Source organism: Aegilops tauschii, chromosome 6 (assembly GCF_002575655.3).
Source record: "Aegilops tauschii subsp. strangulata cultivar AL8/78 chromosome 6, Aet v6.0, whole genome shotgun sequence".
Classification (NCBI taxonomy): domain Eukaryota; kingdom Viridiplantae; phylum Streptophyta; class Magnoliopsida; order Poales; family Poaceae; genus Aegilops; species Aegilops tauschii.
The window spans coordinates 275,581,004-275,604,370 of NC_053040.3; positions in this window are offsets into that span (position 1 = coordinate 275,581,004).

Below are 23,367 nucleotides of genomic sequence, written 5' to 3' on the forward strand. Positions count from 1 at the left end.
ATCGTGCGTCATGGCTCACGTCACGAGGGCCTCGTGAGGTTTTGCCCTGCCTTGATATCTCCGCTCCTCGTGAGCCTGCCTGGCTAGGCTACTCCAGAGGAGGTCTTGTGTCGTCTGCCTCACGAGCCTTGGACCCTCGCGAGGGTCTTGGGTGCCTTGTTGATGAAGATGGGTCATACGGCCTACTTGCTTAGCCACGCCGTGGGCCGCAGGCAGGTAAGTATGGGGACCCCCGTTCCCAGAACGCCGACAGTAGCCCCCGGGCCCAAGGTGCGCTCGGGCTTGGCTTCGCGGCCAAGCCAAGGGTCAAGTTCGGAGCACCGCAGGCCCCAAAAGCCTGCGGCCTCGGTTGACGCGTGGCGGTTGATTGGACGTGGGCGTCTCCGCTTCCCCATGTTGCCTCGGCAACTGCACGACTTGACAAGTCCCTGCGACATGCAAGGAAAACCATCATTACCTGCGATCGTGGGAGACGCCGGTTGGCCTTCTCTTGCTATAAATGGGAAGGGGTGCGGAGCCCCCGTTGCCCATCTCTTCCTTGCTTGCTTACTCCTTCCTCCTCGCTCCATCACTTGCAGTGACACCCATGGCACCACGAAGGAAGTTCTCCGCCGCCGAGAAGGGGAACGCCCCTCGCGAGGCCGCAGGCAGGCAATTCTGGGGACCCCCGTTCCCAGAACGCCGACAATTTCCTTCGTCCAAAAGAACTTCCTTGAAGATTCTTCCCTTTGTTTGCCATGGTCCTGGAGTACTTCTTGACTAAGAGGGCCAAGTCTTCCGCAAAATCATTTGCCGAGCACGAGGTGTCAATATCCTCCTCACATATCTCTTCACTCACTTATTCATCCCTTGAGGGTTGGCTTATCACTTTCTTGGCCTTCAAAGCAAGGTTGGAGTTCTTGGTTGCTTGAGCTATTGCAAAGGTCTTCTTGGACTTGGTTTCCAAAAGAACATGAGTTCAGTAAGTGGAAACAACTTGGGCCGGGGTCAACCTGTGATAATCCGGACATTGATGTATCATCATGACCATGGTATGTTTCGTGAGGACCATAGCATTTATGGACTTGTCCTTGATGAAGTCATAATTTGCCCAAGTGCACCCAAAGGTTCTCAAGTTGAGCACAAGGGACTTCAACCTTCAGTAAACCTCTTCCGCAGACTCACTCTCATTCCTCACAAAGAGATTGCCTTCTTGCTTGAGCAAAGCCAATCAAGATCTTTGAATTTATTCATCTCCTTCTAGAGCCTCCTCAAGGCAATCCCAAATTTCCTTTGCGATTTTAAGAAGAGCAATGGAGTCACTATAGTCTTCGGTCACAGCGATGCGCAACATGTTGTGTGCGGTTGAATTGAGTTGGTCATCAACCGCTTCCCTTGGAGTGATATTCATTGGGTACTTGGGGTTGAATCCATTAACCACAATCCACCATAGTTGAGTCGAAGCACTGCGCATGTAAGACTCCATATCTAGCTTCCACTTAGCAAACGCATTAGCTTTCAAAGGGGCGGAGGCCCAACAGGATTAATGCAAGGATGTTGCAAAGGTTGAGGTGAGTAAAAAGGTTACACGACATTGTACTTGGGAACTTGAGCACGAGCCGGAGATGCAAGAGATTCTCTTGAGTCATCCGCATCAAGAACGGCATTTGGATCAAATGAGTTTGATGCAGATGTTGATGGAGTCAAGCGAGCATCAATTTCCTCCTTGACCGAGGACCGAACTTCTTTCAACATAGCGGCTTTGAGGTCCGTAAACATTGAAAGAATATCGGCCGTGGTCAAAGGGGCACCCGGGGCAGTAGGAGCGGCGGAAGCAATGACAGGGACACCAAGTGCCTCGGGGGTTAGGTTTTGACCATCGCCCGCAATGGGTGTGCCACCTTCCTCATTCCCTAGATCAACCATATCCTCAAAGGTTGTAAAACCTTATATTAGAGCACGAGGCTCTGATACCAATTGAAAGGATCGATACGGTCGACTAGAGGGGGGGGGGGGGGAGAATAGGAGACTACAAATTTTAATCTTTCTTGTCAATTTTAAGGCTTAGCGGATAAATAGGGTTCACTAGATATGCAACTAGGTGAATGCAACCTATATGACAAGAAAGCTCCAAGTCAAATATGCTAGTCAACAAACTAACTAGCAAGCCAACAAGCATACAGAGCAAAGTAAGGTGCGGGAAAGGATTAACCACAAGTGAGACGAGGATGCGGATTTTATCCCCAAGTTCACTCTTCCTTGGGGAAGAGCTACTCTCCGTTGAGAGCGGTGCTAGAGCCAAAGCTTGCGAAATGCCACCGAAGGCTCACCGTAATCTCCTTCGAGTCACACCAACGGATGAGCCTCAAATCACTCGGGGTTGGTCTTGAAGGCGACCACCACACCTTTACAAACTTTTCCGGAGCACACCACAAGCAAGGAAGCTTCCGGATGAACCTCTAACTGCCTAGGAGCCCAAGCTCCAAGAGTAACAAGTCAACGGGGAAGAAATGTTGCGGGGAACGCGATTTGGTTTGGTCAAGATGTCGATCAGGTCTTGCTCTCCCAATCCCCAAAGTTTCAACAAGTTTGGGTGGAGGGATTGAGAGTATTGAGCAAAATGAGGTGTAGCAATGGTGGAGCTCAACAAGACATTAGGGTTAGGGGTTGGAGGTGGAAGAAGGACCTTTATACAGTGTTCTTGGCCGGGTGGGGATTTCTGCCCGTTGGACCCCGTGTGCACGGGCTAAGTCAGCCCCGTGCGCATGGTGTACTCAGAAAGTTTCACACCACCCCGTGCGCACGGGGGTCAAAAATCCCCGTGCGCACGGGGTACCTAGAGAGTTTACATAGTACCCCGTGCGCACGGGGGTCAAAAGACCCCATGCGCACGAGGTACCCAGAGAGTTACGCAGTACCCCATGGGCACGGGGGTCCAAAGACCCCGTGCGCACGGGGTACCCAGTAACTTTCTGCCAAAAACTTTCTGAGTACCACAAGCACACACACACAGTAGGTTTTTAGGTGGTAGGAGTGGGTAGGCTTAGTGTATATGGTTCGACAATGGCATTGTCACACAACTTTCATCCACATAAACCCCTCTTAATAGTGCGGTCTATCCTATGACTCGAAGCAAACCAAAAACTAAACCTTCGATTCACCGGAAGACCACACCTTTGACCTTTTTGAATTGGGGGGGGGGGGGCGCACATCTCCATCACGAACCACTTGGAACCAATATCGTGAGATAAACTTTAGTAACCGATATTAGTTCAACTAACCACATTGTGATCACACCAAAATATAGTATAAGTGGCACTTGCACTTTCAAGAACCTTAAAAAGAAAATCCCCGTGCTAGATATGATCCAACAAGTTTTCAATGATGTTAATCAACAATATTCTTGGATTGTAGACATAAATAAAAGGGGATACGTAGATGGGCAGCTTGATAATGCAAAATTTTCTACGGATAATGTGTTTCAAGTTATCTTTGCAAAACCTCCCGACAAGAACACTTATATGGAAAAAAATACCAAGGATGAAAATACCTAGATCTATGTTTTATGCCTAGCTAGAGGCATTAAACAATAGCGCTTGTTGGCAGGCCAGCCAATTTTATTTTGGTGTTTTAGTTTTTGGTTCTGTTCTCGAATAAATACACATTATTACTTCTGTAGTAATTGTGTTTTGGTGTTTTAATTACTGTTTGAGCCAAGTAAGACCTTTGGGATACTTTGGTATATCATTGATTTGGTTTTTCTGAAAAATAGAATCTTTTGCGTCCAGTAACGGAATTGTTTAAATTCACTGGAGTGTGGAAAAATTCTGATTTTTTTACAAAAGATTGATATATGAAGGAAAAAAGTCTATTTTACTACCCTGAATAAAGTTGCTTGTTCACATTACCCCCTGATCTATATTTTTGGTCCCTTCACCCCCTAAACAAACCCATACCAGTCAAAATCAGCCCCTCGATGGTTTGCATGTACTAGATGCTGATGTGGCACTGGTCAATGACAGTTTTGACCTATGGGTGGGCCTCGGCTGAGATTTGCTAGACAGCCTGTTGCGCTCCTTCCTTCCCGTCTCTTTCTCTTTCCTTCCTCTAAATGCCATGGCTACCGCTCTGTTCTGTAGAATGGCGCTGCCGAGACCCACCGTGGGCACTCGATACCATCATCACCGTCGGCCTCGAGCGCCCTCCACCTGGATCCCGTTGCCGTGCCATAGATCCGCGTCCAACGCCGTCGTTTGTCGCCCAGTACCCGTCCACGTCTGCAGCCTGCTTCGGATCCTGGGAGGACCATGCAGCCGCCGCCGTGTAAGCTCCTCTGCCTCACTAGTGCCAAGGCTGATAGTGGGGTCACTGGACGGCAAGGAGGTGCTGCAGGAGGCCAAGAGGTGGCTGACGGCTAGCTCCTGGTCGGAGCAGAAGCGGTGAAGCGACTGGCTATAGATCACCTAGGAGTGAGAGGTTGTCGGCGTGGTGGGCTTCAGTAGCAACGGAACAGCGCAGTGGTGCTCAAATGAAGACATGCACAGAGGAGTTCGAGGCTGCTGTCATGGCGGCTACAGAGGTCCTGGCCTCCCGTTGGCCAAAGGCGACCGGCCATGGGCGTGGAGGCGGCAGCAAGGGCCGGTGGACTAACAGCGCGACGATGTGGGTGAGCAAGGTCCAAGGGCCAGCGGAGCAGGGAGGCGCTTCGGCAGTGGGGTGCGAGCAGGCGAGCCAAGGCACATGTCGGCGGTGAGGATCCGGCGTCCTGCAGGAAAAGGTGGAGGGAGCGGGGGAACCAGGGCGAAGGGGAAGTGGTGCTTCGCCGATGGCGGCGGACCGACGACGGCCAGGACTAGCGTGACTGAGTGTTCACTCAGGATCTGGTTGGGCGCAGCTCCAGCTCCTCCCGGCGGCGACAACACAAGAAATGGGAGGAGGACTTTGGCACTGGTCAAATACCGCCTTGACTTCTTCCTCGTCAACAAACCATCTAAGAAAGTCCACCTAACACGATTTCTGACCAATATGGCATTGTTTAGGGGGTAAGGGAACCGGAAAAAATGTCAGGGGGTAATGTGAACCAACAACTTTGTTCAAGGTAGTAAAATGGACTTTTTTCTATATGAATTGCCTATTTTGTCCTAATTTTTCAGAATTGTTGGAGTTACAGAAGTATAAGAAGTTTTCAGATTGCTACAGACTATTATGTTTTTGACAGATTCTGTTTTCTATGCGTTGTTTGCTTATTTTGACAAATCGATGGGTAGTATCGAGGGGATATGAACCATGGAGAAGTCGGAATACATTATATATAACACCAATATAAATTTAGAATGAGTTCACAGCAGTACCTAAAGTAGTTATTTATTTTATTATACTAACGGATCTCAAGAGTTTTCTGTTGAGTTTTGTGTTGTGAAGTTTTCAAGTTTTGGGTAAAGATTTGATGGACTATGTAATAATGAGTGGCAAGAGCCTAAGCTTGGGGATGCCCAAGGCACCCCAAGGTAATATTCAAGGACAACTAAGCATTTAAGCTTGGGGATGCCCCGGATGGCATCCCCTCTTTCGTCATCGTTCCATCGGTAAATTTTCTTGAGGCTATATTTTTATTCACCACATGATATGTGTTTTTATTGGAGCGTCTTGTATGATATGAGTCTTTGCTTTTTATTTTACCACAATCATCCTTTCTATACACACCTTTTCAGAGGGACACGCACGAATCATTAATTTATTAGAATAATCTATGTGCTTCACTTATATCTTTTGAGCTAGGCAGTTTGCTCTAGTGCTTCACTTATATCTTTTTAGAGCACGACAGTGGCTTTATTTTATAGAAATTGTTGAACTCTCATGCTTCACTAATATTATTTTGAGAGTCTTTAAACAACATGGTAATTTTCTTAGGTTATGAAATTAGTCCTAATATGATGGACATCCAAGAGGGATATAATAAAAACTTTCATATAAAGAGCATTGAATACTATGAGAAGTTTGATTCCTTGCATTTGTTTTGAGATATGAAGATGTTGATGTTAGAGTCATGCTAGTGAGTAATTGTTTATTGGTAGAAATACTTGTGTTAAAGTTTGTGATTCCCGTAGCATGCATGTATGGTGAACCGTTATGTGATGAAGTCGGAGCATGATTTATTCTTTGATTGTCTTCCTTATGAGTGGCCGTCGGGGTTCAGCGATGGTCTTTTCCTAGCAATCTATCCCCCTAGGAGCATGCATGTAGTACTTTGTTTCAATGGCTCATAAATTTTTGCAATAAGTTTGTGAGTTTTTTATGACTAATGTTGAGTCCATGGATTATACGCACTCTCACCCTTACACCATTGCTAGCCTCTCTAGTACCGCGCAACTCTTGCCTGTGCATTAAACTCAGCATATACCTTCCTCAAAACAGCCACCATACCTACCTATCATGGCATTTCCATAGCCATTCCGAGATTTATTTCCATGCAACTTCCACCGTTCCGTTTTATTATGACACATACCATCATTGCCATATTGCTTTGTATGATCATGTAGTTGGCATAGTATTTGTGGCAAGGCCACCGTTCATATATATTTTACATGTCACTCTTGATCATTGCACATCCCGGTACTCCGCCGGAGGCATTCATTTAGACTCATATTTTGTTCTAGTATCGAGTTGTAATTCTTAAGTAGTAAGTAAATAAAAGTGTGATGATCATCATTATTAGAGCATTGTCCCATGTGAGGAAAGGATGATGGAAGCTATGATTCCCTCACAAGTTGGGATGAGTCTCCAGACTTTATAAAAAATAGAGGTCAAGGAAGCCCAAAGAAAATAAAAGAGGCCAAAGAAACCCAAATAAAAAACGAGAGAAAAAGAGAGAAGGGACAATGTTACTATCCTTTTCCACACTTGTGCTTCAAACCATGTTCTTCATGATAGAGAGCCTCCTATTTTGTCACTTTCATATACTAGTGGGAATTTTTCATTATAGAACTTGGCTTCTATATTCCAATGATGGGCTTCCTCAAATTACCCTAGGTCTTCATGAGCAAGCAAGTTGGATGCACACCCACTTAGTTTCTTTTTGAGCTTTCATACACTTATAGCTCTAGCGCATCTGTTGCATGGCAATCCTTACTCACTCACATCGATATCTATTGATGGGGCGTCTCCATGTCCCGTTAATACGCCTAGTTGGTGTGAGACTTTCTCCTTCTTTTTGTCTTCTCCACAACCACCATATTATATTCCACCTATAGTGTTATATCCATGGCTCACGCTCAAGTATTGCGTGAAAGTTGAAAAAGTTTGAGAACAGCAAAAGTATGAAACAATTGCTTGGCTTTTCATCGGGGTTGTGCATGATAAAATACTTTGTGTGATGAAGATGGAGCATAGCCAGACTATATGATTTTGTAGTTATAAGTTTCTTTTGCCACGTTATTTTGAGAAGACATGATTGCTTTATTAGTATGCTTGAAGTATTATTGTTTTTATGTCAATATTAAACTTTTGTTTTGAATCATACGGATCTGAATATTCATGCCACAATAAAGAATATTACATGGGTAAATATGATAGGTAGCATTCCACATCAAAATTCTATTTTTATCATTTACGTACTCGAGGACGAGTAGGAATTAAGCTTGGGGATGCTTGATACGTCTCCAACATATCTATAATTTTTGATTGTTCCATGCTATTATATTATCTGTTTTGGATGTTTTATATGCATTAATATGCTACTTTATTTTATTTTTGGGACTAACCAATTAACCTAGAGCCCAGTGCCAGTTTCTTTTTTTTTCCTTATTTTTGAGTTTTATAGAAAAGGAATACCAAACGGATTCCAAACGGAATAAAACTTTTGTGATGATTTTTCTTGGACCAGAAGACATCTAGAGGACTTGGAGAGGGGGCCAGAAGGTTCCCGAGCGGTCCACAAGCCTACTAGGCGCCCCCTAGAGGGTGCCGCCCTGAGGGCTTGTGGGTCCCTCGGGAGTCCTCCAACCCTAATCTTTGCACTATAAATTTCAGAAATATTCCCCCAACTTCAGAAGCATCCACCAAAATACTTTTCCGCTGCCGCAAGCCTCTGTTCCCCGTGAGATCCCATCTTGGGGCCTTTTCCGGCACCATGCTGGAGGGGGATTCGATCGCAGAGGGCCTCTACATCAACCTTGCTGCCCTTCCGATGAAGCGTGAGTAGTTTACCACAGACCTACGGGTCCATAGCTAGTAGCTAGATGGCTTCTTCTCTCTCTGATCTTCAATACAATGTTCTCCTTGTTGTTCTTGGATTTCTATCCGATGTAATATTCTTTTCGGTGTGTTTGTCGAGATCCGGTGAATTTGTGGATTTATCATCAGATTATCTATGAATATTATTCAAGTCTTCTCTGAACTCTTTTGTGCATGATTAAATATCTTTATATTTCTCTTCGAATTTTCGATTTGGTTTGGCCAACTAGATTGGTTTTTCTTGCAATGGGAGAGGTGCTTAGTTTTGGGTTCAATCTTGCGGTGTCCTCACCTAGTGACAAAGTAGGGGTAGCGAGGCACATATTGTATTGTTGCCATAAAGGATAAAAAGATGGGGTTTTCATCATATTGCTTGAGTTTATCCCTCTACACATGTCATCTTACTTAAGGCATTACTCCATTCTTATGAACTTAATACTCTAGATGCATGCTGGATAGCGGTTGATGTGTGGAGTAATAGTAGTAGATGCAGAATCATTTTGGTCTACTTGACACGGACGTGATGCCTATATTCATGATCATTGCCTTAGATATCATCATAACTTTGTGCTTTTCTATCAATTTCTCGACAGTAATTTGTTTACCCACCGTATGTTTTCTTACAAGAGAGAAGCCTCTAGTGAAACCTATGGCCCCCAGGTCTATTTTCCATCATATATTTTCAGATCTATAACCAAAAAAACTCAAAAATACCTTGCTGCAATGTATTTATATTTACTTTAGTTTGCTCTTTTATTTATCTTTTATACCTATCTCTATTAGATCTCTCTCTTGTTCGTGACCGTGAAGGGATTGACAACCCCTTTTTCGCGTTGTGTGCAAGTGTTTGTTAGTTTGTCTGGGTGCATAGATTGGAGACTTGCTTGTGCCTTGTACTGGATTGATACCTTGGTTCTTAACTGAGGGAAATACTTATCTCTACTTTGCTGCATCACCTTTCGTCTTCAAGGGAAAAATCAACGCAAGCTCAAGAAGTAGCAAAGGGTGATGTCAACAATAATAACTCATGATCACTCATATCCAACTGGATATATGTGCCTAGATCTTTCCCCACCACATGATGCTTGCAAAAGAGAAAAATAAAAAAAGAATAGAGGAGAACACTATTGACTCTTGCATGAAAAGTAAATACATAAAAGTAAAGGATAGGCCCTTCGCAGAGGGAAGCAGAGGTTGCCATGGGCTTTTATTTTCGGATGTGCAAGCTCTTAATGCAAAGGAACGTCACGTTATATTGCCCCTTGTGATAGCAACCTTTATTATGTAGTCTGTCGCTTTTATTTCTTTGCCATCACAAGTTCATACAACGCTTATTTTCCCTTACACCAAAAGATCAAACATATTTAGAAGCAACTTTTATTGCTTTATGCACCAATGACAACTTACTTGAAGGATCTTATTCAATCCATAGGTAGGTATATTGAATTCTAGTAACCTGAAACTGGGTTTAAGGGTTTTTGGATGCACAAGTAGTATCTCTACTTGGTGCGATTTTTGGCTAGCATAGATGTTGGGCAAGCACCACATGTTAGAGGATCTATGACAATATAACTTCTATGTGAATATGAACAAACATAAATCATTATGTTGTCTTCCTTGTCCAACATTAATAATTTGGCATAAAATACTTAATGGGGACTCACAATCATAAAAGATGTCCAAGATAGTATATTTGCATGTGAATCTTCTCTTCCCTTATTAATGTTTTCATGAATTGCATCGTTGACCAATGTTACGTTTGTCAATTTTCAATAAGTTTTACCACTTACACTTCTTCTTATGTAATGTGATTACTTTCCATGAGATTAGCATACGATCTTTTTCATTATTTTCTTTGCTAAGATTGAAACATAAAAGTTACGAAGCATAAACTCAATCTACTTTTTATTATATAGCTCTCAACTCGATTACATAGATAGATAGATCATGAAACTAGCACTCAAAAATAGATCATACTAAACTTTTATTTTGGTAAATCACAAAATAACTAAGGAACAAACTAAAAATAGGTAAACATAATAAAAGTGATGGTGATACGATACCAGGGCACCTCCCCAAGCTTGGCACAAGCCAGGGGAGTGCCCATACCCGTGTACTCAAGTTTCCTTCTTTGGTGATGGTGGTGGTAATGAAGTAGTAGTCTTTTTCTGTAGCCTACATTTGAGGATGAAATTTTCCTCCCTCAAATCAATCGACCTCTTACTCATGCTTCAATACTCTTTTACAAAATGCCTCCTTGCTTTCCTGCAGAAAATGGGACGAGATAAATTGGGGCTTAGATCCGTTTAGTTTGTTTGGAAGACTCGACTTCTTTGATTCCACGTGCATATCTCCAGGTTGAGGTAGAGGAACTTCATCTTCTTCTGAGATGGCATCCTCCATTCCCTTCATATCAACATCTACTTCTTCCTCCATGGACCAACTATAAGGATCCACATCTCCATAGATCCTTGGGTTTGCGATATGGTTGGAAACATAGCTCTCTCCATCTGAGTCTTCGAACGACATGCTTTCAGATATGTCAAAAAAGCAATACGAAAAAGGACAGAGGATATTGCTGCGATACAGTGGTCAAAATGTCCATGAGTATATATAAAGAATTTTTATCTTTAGAAACAAGTATTCTAGAAGAAAATGAGTCGGGAAGGCTCATGAGGGGCACACTACCTACCAGGGCGCGCCAAGGGGGTAGGCGTGCCCTGGTGCCTAGTTGGCACCTGGGTGGCCCCCCCGATTGATTTATTTTTGTATTCATTCTAATATTCCAAAACTGGCCAAAAATAGTTTTTGGAGTAGGTTAACTTATCATATCACGTACCTCTTCCTTTTTAGGGTTCTGGATTTTTCTGGAAGGTCTCGTTTATGTATTCCTCTGGTGTCATAGTTTGAATCATGTTAGTTTGAATGTTAATAGGTGTACCTGAGATATAATGCTTAATTCTTTGTCCATTGACCACCTTCGGATTAGTGCCTTCAGCGTTATTGATCTTAATAGCTCCAGGACGATAAACTTCTTTAATGATATATGGCCCTTCCCATTTAGAGAGAAGTTTTCATGCAAAAAATCTAAAACGAGAATTGTACAATAGAACATACTCACCCACCTTAAATTCCCGTTTTCGTATTCTTTTTTCATGCCATCTTTTAACTTTTTCTTTAAACAATTTGGCATTTTCATAAGCTTGGGTTCTCCATTCATCCAGCGAGTTAATATCAAATAACCTATTTTCTCCGGCAAGTTTAATATCATAATTGAGCTCTTTAATTTTCCCAATATGCTTTATGTTCTAACTCAACAGGTAAATGACATGCTTTTCCATAAACCATTTTGTATGGACACATACCCATAGGATTCTTATAAGCAGTTCTATAGGCCCATAATGCATCATCTAATTTCCTAGACCAACTCTTACGAGACCTATTGACAATCTTATGCAAAATTAATTGTATTTCTCTATTGCTAAGTTCAACTTGACCACTAGATCTAGGGTAATAAGGAGATGCAATTCTATGGTTAACATCATATTTAGAAAGCAGTTTACGGAATGCACCATGAATAAAGTGTGAACCACCATCAGTCATTAAATATCTACGGACTCCAAACCTTGGGAATATAACTTATTTAAGCATTTTAATAGAAGTGTTGTGATCAGCACTACTTGTTGGAATAGCTTCTTCCCACTTAGTGACATAATTAACATCAACTAAAATATGTGTAGACCCATTAGAGGAAGGAAAAGGTCCCATATAATCAAAGCCCCCAACATCAAATGGTTCAATAACAAGTGAATAGTTCATAGGAATTTTTTGATGTCTACCAATATTACCAATTCTTTGACATTCATCACAAGATAAGACAAACTTACGAGCATCCTTGAAAAAGAGTAGGCCAATAAAAACCAGATTTTAATACCTTGTGTGCAATTCTGTCTCTCGCAAGGTGTCCTCCGTAAGCCTCGGAGTGACACCTCTGTAGGATTTGTTCCTGTTCATGATCACGTATACAACGTCTAATAATACAACCCACTCCTTCGTTAAAAAGGTGTGGGTTATCCCAGAAATAATGTCTTAAATCATCTAAGAACTTTTTCTTTTGTTGGTATGTAAAACGAGGTGGTATAAATTTAGCAACAATGTAAATAGAATAGTTTCCATACCAAGGAGTATTGCGAGAATCATTTATGACATCTAGTTGTTCATCAGGAAAACTATCATCAATAGGTACTGGGTCATCAAGGATACTTTCTAACCTAGACAAGTTATTAGCTATGGGATTCTCAGCTCCGTTTCTATCAATAATATGCAAGTCAAACTCTTGTAGCAAAAGAACCCACCAAATGAGTCTAGGTTTAGCATCTTCTTTTCCCTGGTGTATTTAATAGTAGCATCATCAGTGTGAACAATTACTTTAGAATCAACTATGTAAGATCTGAATTTATCACAAGCAAACACAACTGCCAGAAATTGTTTCTCAGTAGTAGCATAATTTCTTTGAGCATTGTCTAGATTTTTACTAGCATAATGAATAACATTTCATTTCTTATCAACTCTTTGTCCTAGGACAATATGAATAGCATATTTACTAGCATCACACATAATTTCAAAAGGCAAGTTCCAATCAGGTGGTTGAGCAATAGGTGCGGAGGTCAAGGCTTTCTTAAGTGTTTTAGAGGCTTCTAAACAATCATCATAAAAACAAATGGAACATCTTTTTGCAAGATATTAGTAAGCGGTCTGATTCGTCTCCAACGTATCTATACTTTTTTATTGTTCCATGCTGTTATATTATCATTCTTGGATGTTTTATAATCATTTTATAGTCATTTTTGGTACTAACATATTGACATAGTTCCAAGTGCCAGTTGCTGTTTTTTGCATGTTTTTTACATCGCAGGAAATCAATACCAAACGGAGTCCAAACGCAGCGAATCTTTTTGCGGATTTTTTTGGACCAGAAGACATCCAGTGGGTCGAAGAAGCACCTGGGGGTGCTCCGAGGGGAGCACAACCCACCAGGGGGCGCCTGGAGGCCCAGGCGCGCCCTGGTGGGTTGTGCCCACCTCGGTTGCCTCCCAAACCACCTCTTTACTCTATAAATACCCTAATATTCCAGAAACCCTAGGGGAGTCGATGAAAATCAATTCCAGCCGCCGCAAGTTCCAGAACCACCAGATCCAATCTAGACAGCATCACGGAGGGGTTCATCATGTCCATTGGTGCCTCTCCGATGATGCGTGAGTAGTTCTTTGTAGACCTATGGGTCCGTAGTTAGTAGCTAGATGGCTTCCTCTCTCTCTCTGTTGATTGTCAATATAATGGTCTCTTGGAGATCCATATGATGTAACTCTTTTTGCGGTGTGTTTGTTGGGATCGGATGAACTTTGAGTTTATGATCAGATCTATCTTTTTATCCATGAAATTTATTTGACTCTTTTTTATCTCTTATATGCATGATTGCTTGTAGCCTCGTATTTCTTCTCCGATATTTGGGTTTTGTTTGGCCAACTTGATCTATTTATCTTGCAACGGGAAGAGGTGCTTTGTGATGGGTTCTATCTTACGGTGCTTGATCCCAGTGACAGAAGGGGAACCGACACGATTGTATTGTTGCTATTAAGGATAACAAGATGGGGTCTATTTCTACATAAATAGATCTTGTCTACATCATGTCATCGTTCTTATTGCACTACTCCATTTTTCCATGAACTTAATACACTAGATGCATGTTGGATAGCGGTCGATGTGTGGAGTAATAGTAGTAGATGCAGGCCGGAGTCGGTCTACTAATCTTCGACGTGATGCCTATATAATGATCATTGCCTTGATATCATCATGATTATTTGAAGTTCTATCAATTGCCCAACAGTAAGTCGTTTACCCACCGTTTGCTATTTTTCTCGAGAGAAGCCACTAGTGAAATCTACGGCCCCCGGGTCTCTTCTTTATTATATTTGCCTTTGCGATCTATTTGATTTGATTTGATTTTCAGATCTATTAAATCAAAAATACAAAATACCTTGCTGCAATTTATTTTATCTCACGTTCCTGTGAGATCTATCTATCAAATTATCACAACTTTCTCACATCCTCTTGCCAAGTTCTGGCGCCGTTACCCAAAAGTGATTGACAACCTCTTTAATACGTCGGGTTGCGAGTATTTGTTATTTGTGTGTAGGTGCCATTCACATAGTGTTGCATGGTTCTCCTACTGGTTCGATAAACTTGGTCTCATCACTGATGGAAATAACTACCGTTGTTCTGCTGCATCATCCCTTCCTCTTTGGGGAAATACCGACGTAGCTCTAGCAAACATCAAGGCCTAGAAATTTTAGAGAACTTTTAATAAACCTTCTATAGAAACCAGCATGACCAAGGAAATTTCTTATACCTTTAATATCTTTGGGACATGCCATTTTGTCAATTGCATCAACTTTAGCTTTGTCTACTTCAATACCTCGTTCAGAAATTTTATGCCCCAAGACAATACCTACATTCACCATAAAGTGGCACTTCTCCCAATTGAAGACAAGATTAGTTTGTTCACATCTCTGCAAAACTCGATCAAGGTTGCTGAAGAAATCATCAACAGAAGTTCTGTAAACGGAAAAATCATCCATGGAAACCTCAACAATCTTTTCACAAAAGTCAGAGAATATAGACGTCATACATGTTTGAAAGGTAGCAGGTGCATTGCATAAAGCAAAAGGCATACGTCTGTAAGCATAACTTCCAAAAGGGCAAGTAAAGGTGGTTTTCTCTTGATCATATTGTGATATAGGTATTTGAGAGAAACCATAATATCCATCAAGGAAGAAAAAGTGTGTGTTCTTAGATAGTCTTTCTAACATTTGATCAATAAAAGGCAAGGGGTAATGATCTTTTCTTGTAGCTTTGTTGAATTTTCTAAAATCAATTACCATCCTATAACCAGTTACAATTGTTTGTGGAATAAGCTCAGTTTTATCATTAGGAACAATAGTAATGCCTCCTTTCTTAGGAACACAATGAACGGGGCTTACCCATCTACTGTCAGCTATGGGATAAATTATACCTGCTTCCATAAGCTTTAATATTTTAGTTCTTACCACTTCCTTCATCTTAGGATTTAATCGCCGTTGATGATCAACAACTGGTTTAGCATCTGGCTCCATATTAATTTTGTGCTGACATAGAGTGGGACTAATGCCCTTAAGATCATCAAGAGTATATCCAATAGCGGCACAATGCTTCCTTAGAGTTTTAAGTAATCTCTTCTCTTCATGCTCTGTAAGGTTAGCACTAATAATAACAGGATATATTTTCTTTTCATCAAGGTAAGCATATTTCAAAGTATCAGGTAATTGTTTCAATTCAAACACGGGATCACCTTTAGGTGGAGGAGGACCTCCTAGAGTCTCAACAGGAAAATTGTGTTTAAGGATAGGTGGTTGATCAAAAAACATCTTATCTATTTCATTCCTTTCATGCAAGTGCATATCATTTTCATGGTCTAGCAAATATTTTTCTAACGGATCAGTTGGAGGTACAACAATAGAAGTAAGACCAATTATTTCATCTTTACTAGGAAATTATTTATCATGAGGTTGTCGACGAAACATAGAGAAACTGAACTCATGAGATATATCACCAAAGTTAACGCTAACATTTTCTTCATTGCAATCTATCTTAGCATTAACAGTGTTCAAGAAAGGTCTACCAAATATTATGGGACAAAAATCATCTTGTGGAAAACCAAGAACTAGAAAATCCGTAGGGTATTTTATTTTCCCACACAAGACTTCAACATCCCTAACAATCCCAAGTGGTGTGATGGTATCTCTATTAGCCAGTTTAACAGTAACATCTATGTATTCTATTTCAGCGGGTGCAATATCATTCATAATTTCTTGGTATAAATTAACATCTATGTCTTCTATTTCAGTTTAATAGTAACATCTTTGTATCTCTATTCGCAAGGTTAATAGTAACATCAATATCTTCCATTTCAGCAGGTGCATTATCATTTATAATTTCTTGATAAGGTAAACGGGATAGCACTAACACTAGCACCCAAATAACATTAGCCATGATAGCACTGATATCCTATTTTAACACACACAACAGGCATGCCAATAGCAGGTTTATTCTTATCTTTATCATCGAGTTTAGCAATTCTAGCAGCTTCACCACAGAAATAAATAACATGCCCCTCAATATTATCAACCAAGAGATCTTTAACCATAGCAATATTAGGTTCAACTTTAATTTGTTCAGAAGGTCTAGGTGCTCTAATATTACTTTTTTTAACCACAGTCGCATGTTCCTTTATCCTAACAAAAAGGTGGGTTTTCAATATAAGCAGTAGGAACAACTGGATCAACATTGTAAATGATAGTTTCATCTTTAACTATAACATGCTCCTCAATTTTTTCTTTAACAGGGGGATGATATTTAAATCATTTCTCCTTAGGGAGATCAACATGAGTAGCATATGATTCACAAAACGAGGCTACTATCTCAGAGCCAAGTCCATATTTAGTGCCAAAGTTAGGAAAAGCATCGATATCCATAAAAGATGTAATAGTATCAAACTTAAGTGTTATACCTGACTCATTAACTTTGTGGAGCTCCCAATCTTCAGAGTTGCATTTAATTCTTTCAAGAAGATCCCATATGAATTTAATAGTTTTCTTCATAAAAGAGCCAATCGAAGAAGAATCGAGCATGTTTTGTTTGTCATGAGAAAGCCGAGCATAAAAATTCTGTAAGATAATTTCTTTTGAGAGCTCATGCTTGGGGCATGTATGCATCATATACTTAAGCCTCCCCCAAGGTTGAGCGACACTTTCTCCTTCACGAGGCCAAAAATTATATATATAATTCCGATCACAATGAACTAGATGCATAGGATAAAACTTTTTGGTGAAATTCCAATTTTAATCGATTCCAATCCCAAGCTCGAATATCATCACATAGTCTATGTTGGAAATATGCCCTAGAGGCAATAATAAAATGGTTATTATTATATTTCCTTGTTCATGATAATTGTCTAGTGTTCATTCTATAATTGTATTAACCGGAAACCGTAATACATGTGTGAATACATAGATCGAAATATGTCCCAAGTAAGCCTCTAGTTGACTAGCTCGTTGATCAATGGATAGTCGTGGTTTCCTGACCATGGACATTAGATGTCATTGATAACGGGATCACATCATTGGGAGAATGATGCGATGGACAAGACCCAATCTTAAGCATAGCACAAGATCGTGTAGTTCGTTTGCTAAAGCTTTTCTAATGTCAAGTATCATTTCCTTAGACCATGAGATTGTGCAACTCCCGGATACCGTAGGAATGCTTTGGGTGTACCAAACGTCACAACGTAACTAGGTGGCTATAAAGGTGCACTACAGGTATCTCCAAAAGTGTCTGTTGGGTTGGTACGAATCGAGACTGGGATTTGTCACTCCGTATGACGGAGAGGTATCTCTAGGCCCACTTAGTAATGCATCATCATAATGGTCTCAATGTGACTAAGGAGTTAGCCACGGGATCATGTGTTACAGAACGAGTAAAGAGACTTGCCGGTAACGAGATTGAACGAGGTATGGGGATACCGACGACCGAATCTCGGGAAAGTAACATACCGATAGACAAAGGGAATTGAATACGTGATTGATTGAATCCCCGCTTCGTGGTTCATCCGATGAGATCATCGTGGAACATGTGGGAGCCAACATGGTTATCTAGATCCCACTGTTGGTTATTGGCCAGAGAACGTCTCGGTCATGTCTGCATGGTTCCCGAACCCGTAGGGTCTACACACTTAAGGTTCGGTGACGCTAGAGTTGTTATGGGAAATAGTATGTGGTTACCGAAGGTTGTTCGGAGTCCCGTATGAGATCCCGGACATGACGAGGAACTCCTGAATGGTCCGGAGGTGAAGATCGATATATTGGACGAAGGGTATTGGAGTTTGAAATTGTTCCGGGGGTACCGGGTGACGACCAGCGTGTCCGAAAGGGGTTTCGGAGGCCCCGACAAGCGTTGGGGGGCCTTATGGGCCAAGGGGAGGGGGCACATCAGCCCACTAAGGGGTTGTGCGCCTTCCCACCCCATCTCACGTAATGTTGAGAGGTGGGGGCGCCTCCCCTAGGGCAGCCACCCTTCCCGGCTTGGGGAGCAAGTTTCCTAGGGGTGGGGGCGCCCAAACCCATCTAGGGTTTCCCCTGTGGCCGCCGCCCCTCCCATAGGGAAACCCTAGGGCGCCTCCTCCTCCCCCCTTCCCCCTATATATAGTGACGGAGAGAGAGGGCAGCCGCACCCCTTCCCTGGCGCAGCCCTCTCCTCCTCCAACTGCTCCTCCTGCTCCATAGTGCTTAGTGAAGATCTGCCGAAGAACCACGACCTCCATCGCCACCATGCCGTCGTGCTGCTGGAGTTCTCCCTCAACTTCTCCTCTCCCCTTGCTGGATCAAGAAGGAGGAGACGTCCCCGGGCTGTACGTGTGTTGAACGCGGAGGCGCCGTCCGTTCGGCGCTAGATAGGATCTTCTGCGATTTGAATCGCCGCGAGTACGACTCCATCAACCGCGTTCTTGTAACGCTTTCGCCTAACAATCTTCAAGGGTATGAAGATGCACTCCCTCTCTCTCGTTGCTAGCATCTCCTAGATTGGTCTTGGTGACATGTAGGATTTTTTTTGAATTATTACTACGTTCCACAACAGTGGCATCATGAGCTAGGTCTATGCATAGATTCTATGCACGAGTAGAACACAAAGTAGTTGTGGCGATGATTTGGTCAATTTGCTTGCCGTTAATAGTCTTATCTTGATCCGGCGTCATTGCGGGATGAAGCGGCCCGGACCGACCTTACACGCACACTTACATGAGATAGGTTCCACCACTGACATGCACTTGATGCATAAGGTGGCTAGCGGGTGTCTGTCTCTCCCACTTTAGTCGGATCGGATTCGATGAAGAGGGTCCTTATGAAGGGTAAATAGAAATTGGCATATCACCGTTGCGGCTTTTGCGTAGGTAAGAAACGCTCTTGCTAGAAACCCATAGCACCCACGTAAAACATGCAACAACAATTAGAGGACGTCTAACTTGTTTTTGCAGGGTATGCTATGTGATGTGATATGGCCAAAAGGACGTGATGAATGATATATGTGATGTATGAGATTGATCATGTTCTTGTAATAGGAATCGCGACTTGCATGTCGATGAGTATGACAACCGGCACGAGCCATAGGAGTTGTCTTAATTTATTTTATGACCTGCGAGTCAATGTAAATGCCATGTAATTACTTTATTGCTAACCGTTAGCCATAGTAGTAGAAGTAATAGTTGGCGATACAACTTCATGAAGACACGATGATGGAGATCATGATGATGGAGATCATGGTGTCATGCCGGTGACGATGGTGATCATGCCATGCCTCGAAGATGGAGATCAAGGGCGCAAGATGATATTGGCCATATCATGTCACTTTATGAATTGCATGTTATGTTTATCATGTTTGCATCTTATTTGCTTAGAACGACGGTAGCATAAATAAGATGATCCCTCACAAAATTTGAAGAAAGTGTTCCCCCTAACTATGCATCGTTGCGAAGGTTCGTTGTTTCGAAGCACTAGGTGATGATCGGGTGTGATAGATTCTAACGTTCGCATACAACGGGTGTAAGCCAGATTTACACATGCGAAACACTTAGATTGACTTGACGAGCCTAGCATGTACAGACATGGCCTCGGAACACAAGAGACCGAAAGGTCGAACATGAGTCGTATAGTAGATACGATCAACATGGAGATGTTCACCGTTGATGACTAGTCCACCTCACGTGATGATCGGACACGGCCTAGTCGATTCGCATCATGTATCACTTAGATGACTAGAGGGATGTCTATCTGAGTGGGAGTTCATTGAATAATTTGACTAGATGAACTTAATTATCATGAACCTAGTCTAAATTGTCTTTGCAAATTATGTTGTAGATCAATAGCTCGCAATTTAGCTCCCTGTTATAATACGTTCCTAGAGAAAGACTAAGTTGATAGATATTGTAAGCAATTATGCGGACTAGGGCCGTAGTCTGAGGATTGTCCTCACTGCTACACAGAAGGCTTCTGTCCTTGATGCACCGCTCAGTGTGCCAACCCCTCTGGCGTCATCTGTGGAACATCTGGCAGACACGTCCTCATGACTACCTGATAGTTTAGTGCACCATGCTTTACGGCTAAGAATCAGGGATCTAAAAGCGTTTTGAATGTTATGGAACATATGAGATGTTCCAAGAGCTGAAATTGGTATTTCAGGCTCATGCCCGTGTTGAGAGGTTTAAGACCTCTGACACGATCTTTGCCTACAAGATGGAGGAGAATAGCCCAGCCAATGAGCATGTGCTTAGAATGTCGGGGTGCTTCAATCACTTGAATCAAGTGGGATTTAATCTTCCAGATAAGAGAGTGATTGACAGAGTTCTCTAGTCACTATCACCAAGCTGCTAGAGCTTCGTGATGAACTATAACATGCAAGGGAAGCTGGTCTCGGAGCTGTTCGTCGTGCTTAAGGCCGTGAAGGTAGAAATCAAGAAGCAGCATCAAGTGTTGATGGTTAACAAGACCACTGGTTTCAAGAAGGGCAAGGGCAAGATGGGAAACTTCACACATGGCAAGCCAGTTGCTGCTCTAGTGAAGAAACCCAAGAACCCAAACCCGAGATGAAGTGCTTCTATTAGGGGAACCGTCACTGGTAGCGGAACTGCCTCAAATACTTGGTAGATAAGGCTGGCAACTTCAACAAAAGTATATTTGATATATGTGTTATTGATGTGTACCTTGCTAGTACTCCTAGTAGCACATGGGTATTAGATACCGGTTCAGTTGCCGAGATTGGTAACTCGAAATAAAAGCTACGGAATAAACGGAGACTAGCTAAGGAAGAGGTGACGATGTGTGTTGGAAGTGTTTCCAAGGATGATATGATCACCATCGCACGCTCCCTCTACCTTCGGGATTAGTGATGAACCTAGATAAATGTTGTTTGCATTGGTGTCCACGTTGAGCATGAACATGATTAGATCATGTTTATTGCAATACGGTTATTCATTTAAGTCAAAGAATAATGGTTATTCTGTTTGCATGAATAATACCTTCTATGGTCATGCACCCAATGTGAATGGTTTATTGAATCTCGGTTGTAGTGATACACATGTTCATAACATTGATGCCAAAAGATGTAGAGTTGATAATGATAGTACCACTTTCTTGTGGCACTGCCGCTTAGGTCATATTGGTGTAAAGCGCATGAAGAACCTCCATGCTAATGGACTTTTGAGTCACTTGATTTTGAATCACCTGACACATGTGAACCATGCCACATAGGCAAGATGACTAAAACCCCGTTTTTTGGAACAATGGAACGGGCAAGTGACTTATTGGAAACCACACATGCTGATGTGTGCGGTCTGATGAGTGTTGACGCACGCAGTGGATATCGTTATTTTCTCACCTTCACCGATGAATTGAGTAGATATGGGTATATTTACTTAATGAAGCATAAGTCTGAAACGTTTGAAAAGTTCAAACAATTTCAGAGTGAAGTTGAGAATCATCATAACAAGAAGATCAAGTTCCTACGATGTGATCAAGGGGAGAGTATCTGAGTTATGAGTTTGGCAATCACTAAAGACAAGGTGGAATCGTTTCACAGTTGACGCCACCTGAAACACCATAGCGTAATGGTGAGTCCGAACGTCGTAATCGCACCGTATTGGATATGGTGTGATCTATGATGTCTCTTACCGATCTACTGCTATCATTTTGGGGTTATGCATTAGAGACAATTACATTCACTTTAAATAGGGCACCATCTAAGTCCGTGGAGACGACACCGTATGAACAATGGTTTGGCAAGAAACCTGAGTTGTTGTTTCTTAAGGTTTGGGGCTATGATGCTTATGTCGAAAGACTTCAGCCAGAAAATCTCGAACCCAAAGCGGACAATTGTGTCCTCATAGAATACCCAAAGAAGACGATTGGGTATACCTTCTATCTCAGATCTGAGGGCAAAGTGTTTGTCGCTTTGAACAGGTCCTTTCTCGAGAAAGAGTTTCTCTCGAAAGAATTGAGTGGGAGGAAGATAGAACTTGATGAGGTTGTTGAACCTTTACTTCAACCAGAGAGTAGCGCAGCACAGAAAGATGTTTCTGTGGCACCTACCTCAGTTGAAGAGAAAGCTAATGATGATGATCATGGAGCTTCAGATCAAGTTACTATCGAACCTCATAGGTCGACAATGGTGTGTACAACTTCTGAGTGGTAACCCTGTCTTAAAGGTCACCTTGTTGGACAACGATGAACCTATGAGCTATGGAGAAGCGATAGTGGGCCCGGATTCCAACAAATGGCTGGAAGCCATGAAATGCGAGATAGGATCCAGGTATGAGAACAAAGTATGGACTTTGGTGGACTTGCCCGATGATCGGCAAGCTATTGAGAATAAATGGATCTTCAAGAAGAAGACAGACGCTGATGGTAATGTCACCATTTATAAAGCTCGACTTGTCTCAAAGAAGTTTCCAACAAGTTCAAGGAGTTGACTGTGATGAGACTTTCTCAATCATGGCGATGCTAAAGTCTTTTAGAATTATGTTAGCAGTTGCTGCATTTTCATTTACGAAATATGGCAGATGGATGTCAAAACAAAGTTTCCTTGATGGTTTCCGTGAGGAAAGGCTGTATATGATACAACCTGAAGGTTTTGTCAATTCTGAGGATGCTAAAAGGTATGCAAACTCCAGCGATCCTTCTATGGACTGGAGCAAGCATCTCAGAGTTGGAACATATGCTTTGATGAGGTGATCAAAGCTTTTGGGTTTATACAAAGTTTGCAAGAAACTTGTATTTACAAGAAAGAGAGTGGGAGCACTACAACATTTTTGATAAGTATATGTGGCTGACATATTGTTGATCGGCAATGATGTAGAATTTTTGGAAAGCATAAAGGGTTGTTTGAATGAAGTTTTTCAAAGGAAGACCTGGGTAAAACTTCTTACATATTGGGTATCAAGATCTATAGAGATAGATCAAGACGCCTGATAAGACTTTCACAGAGCACATACCTTGACGTGATTTTGAAGGAGTT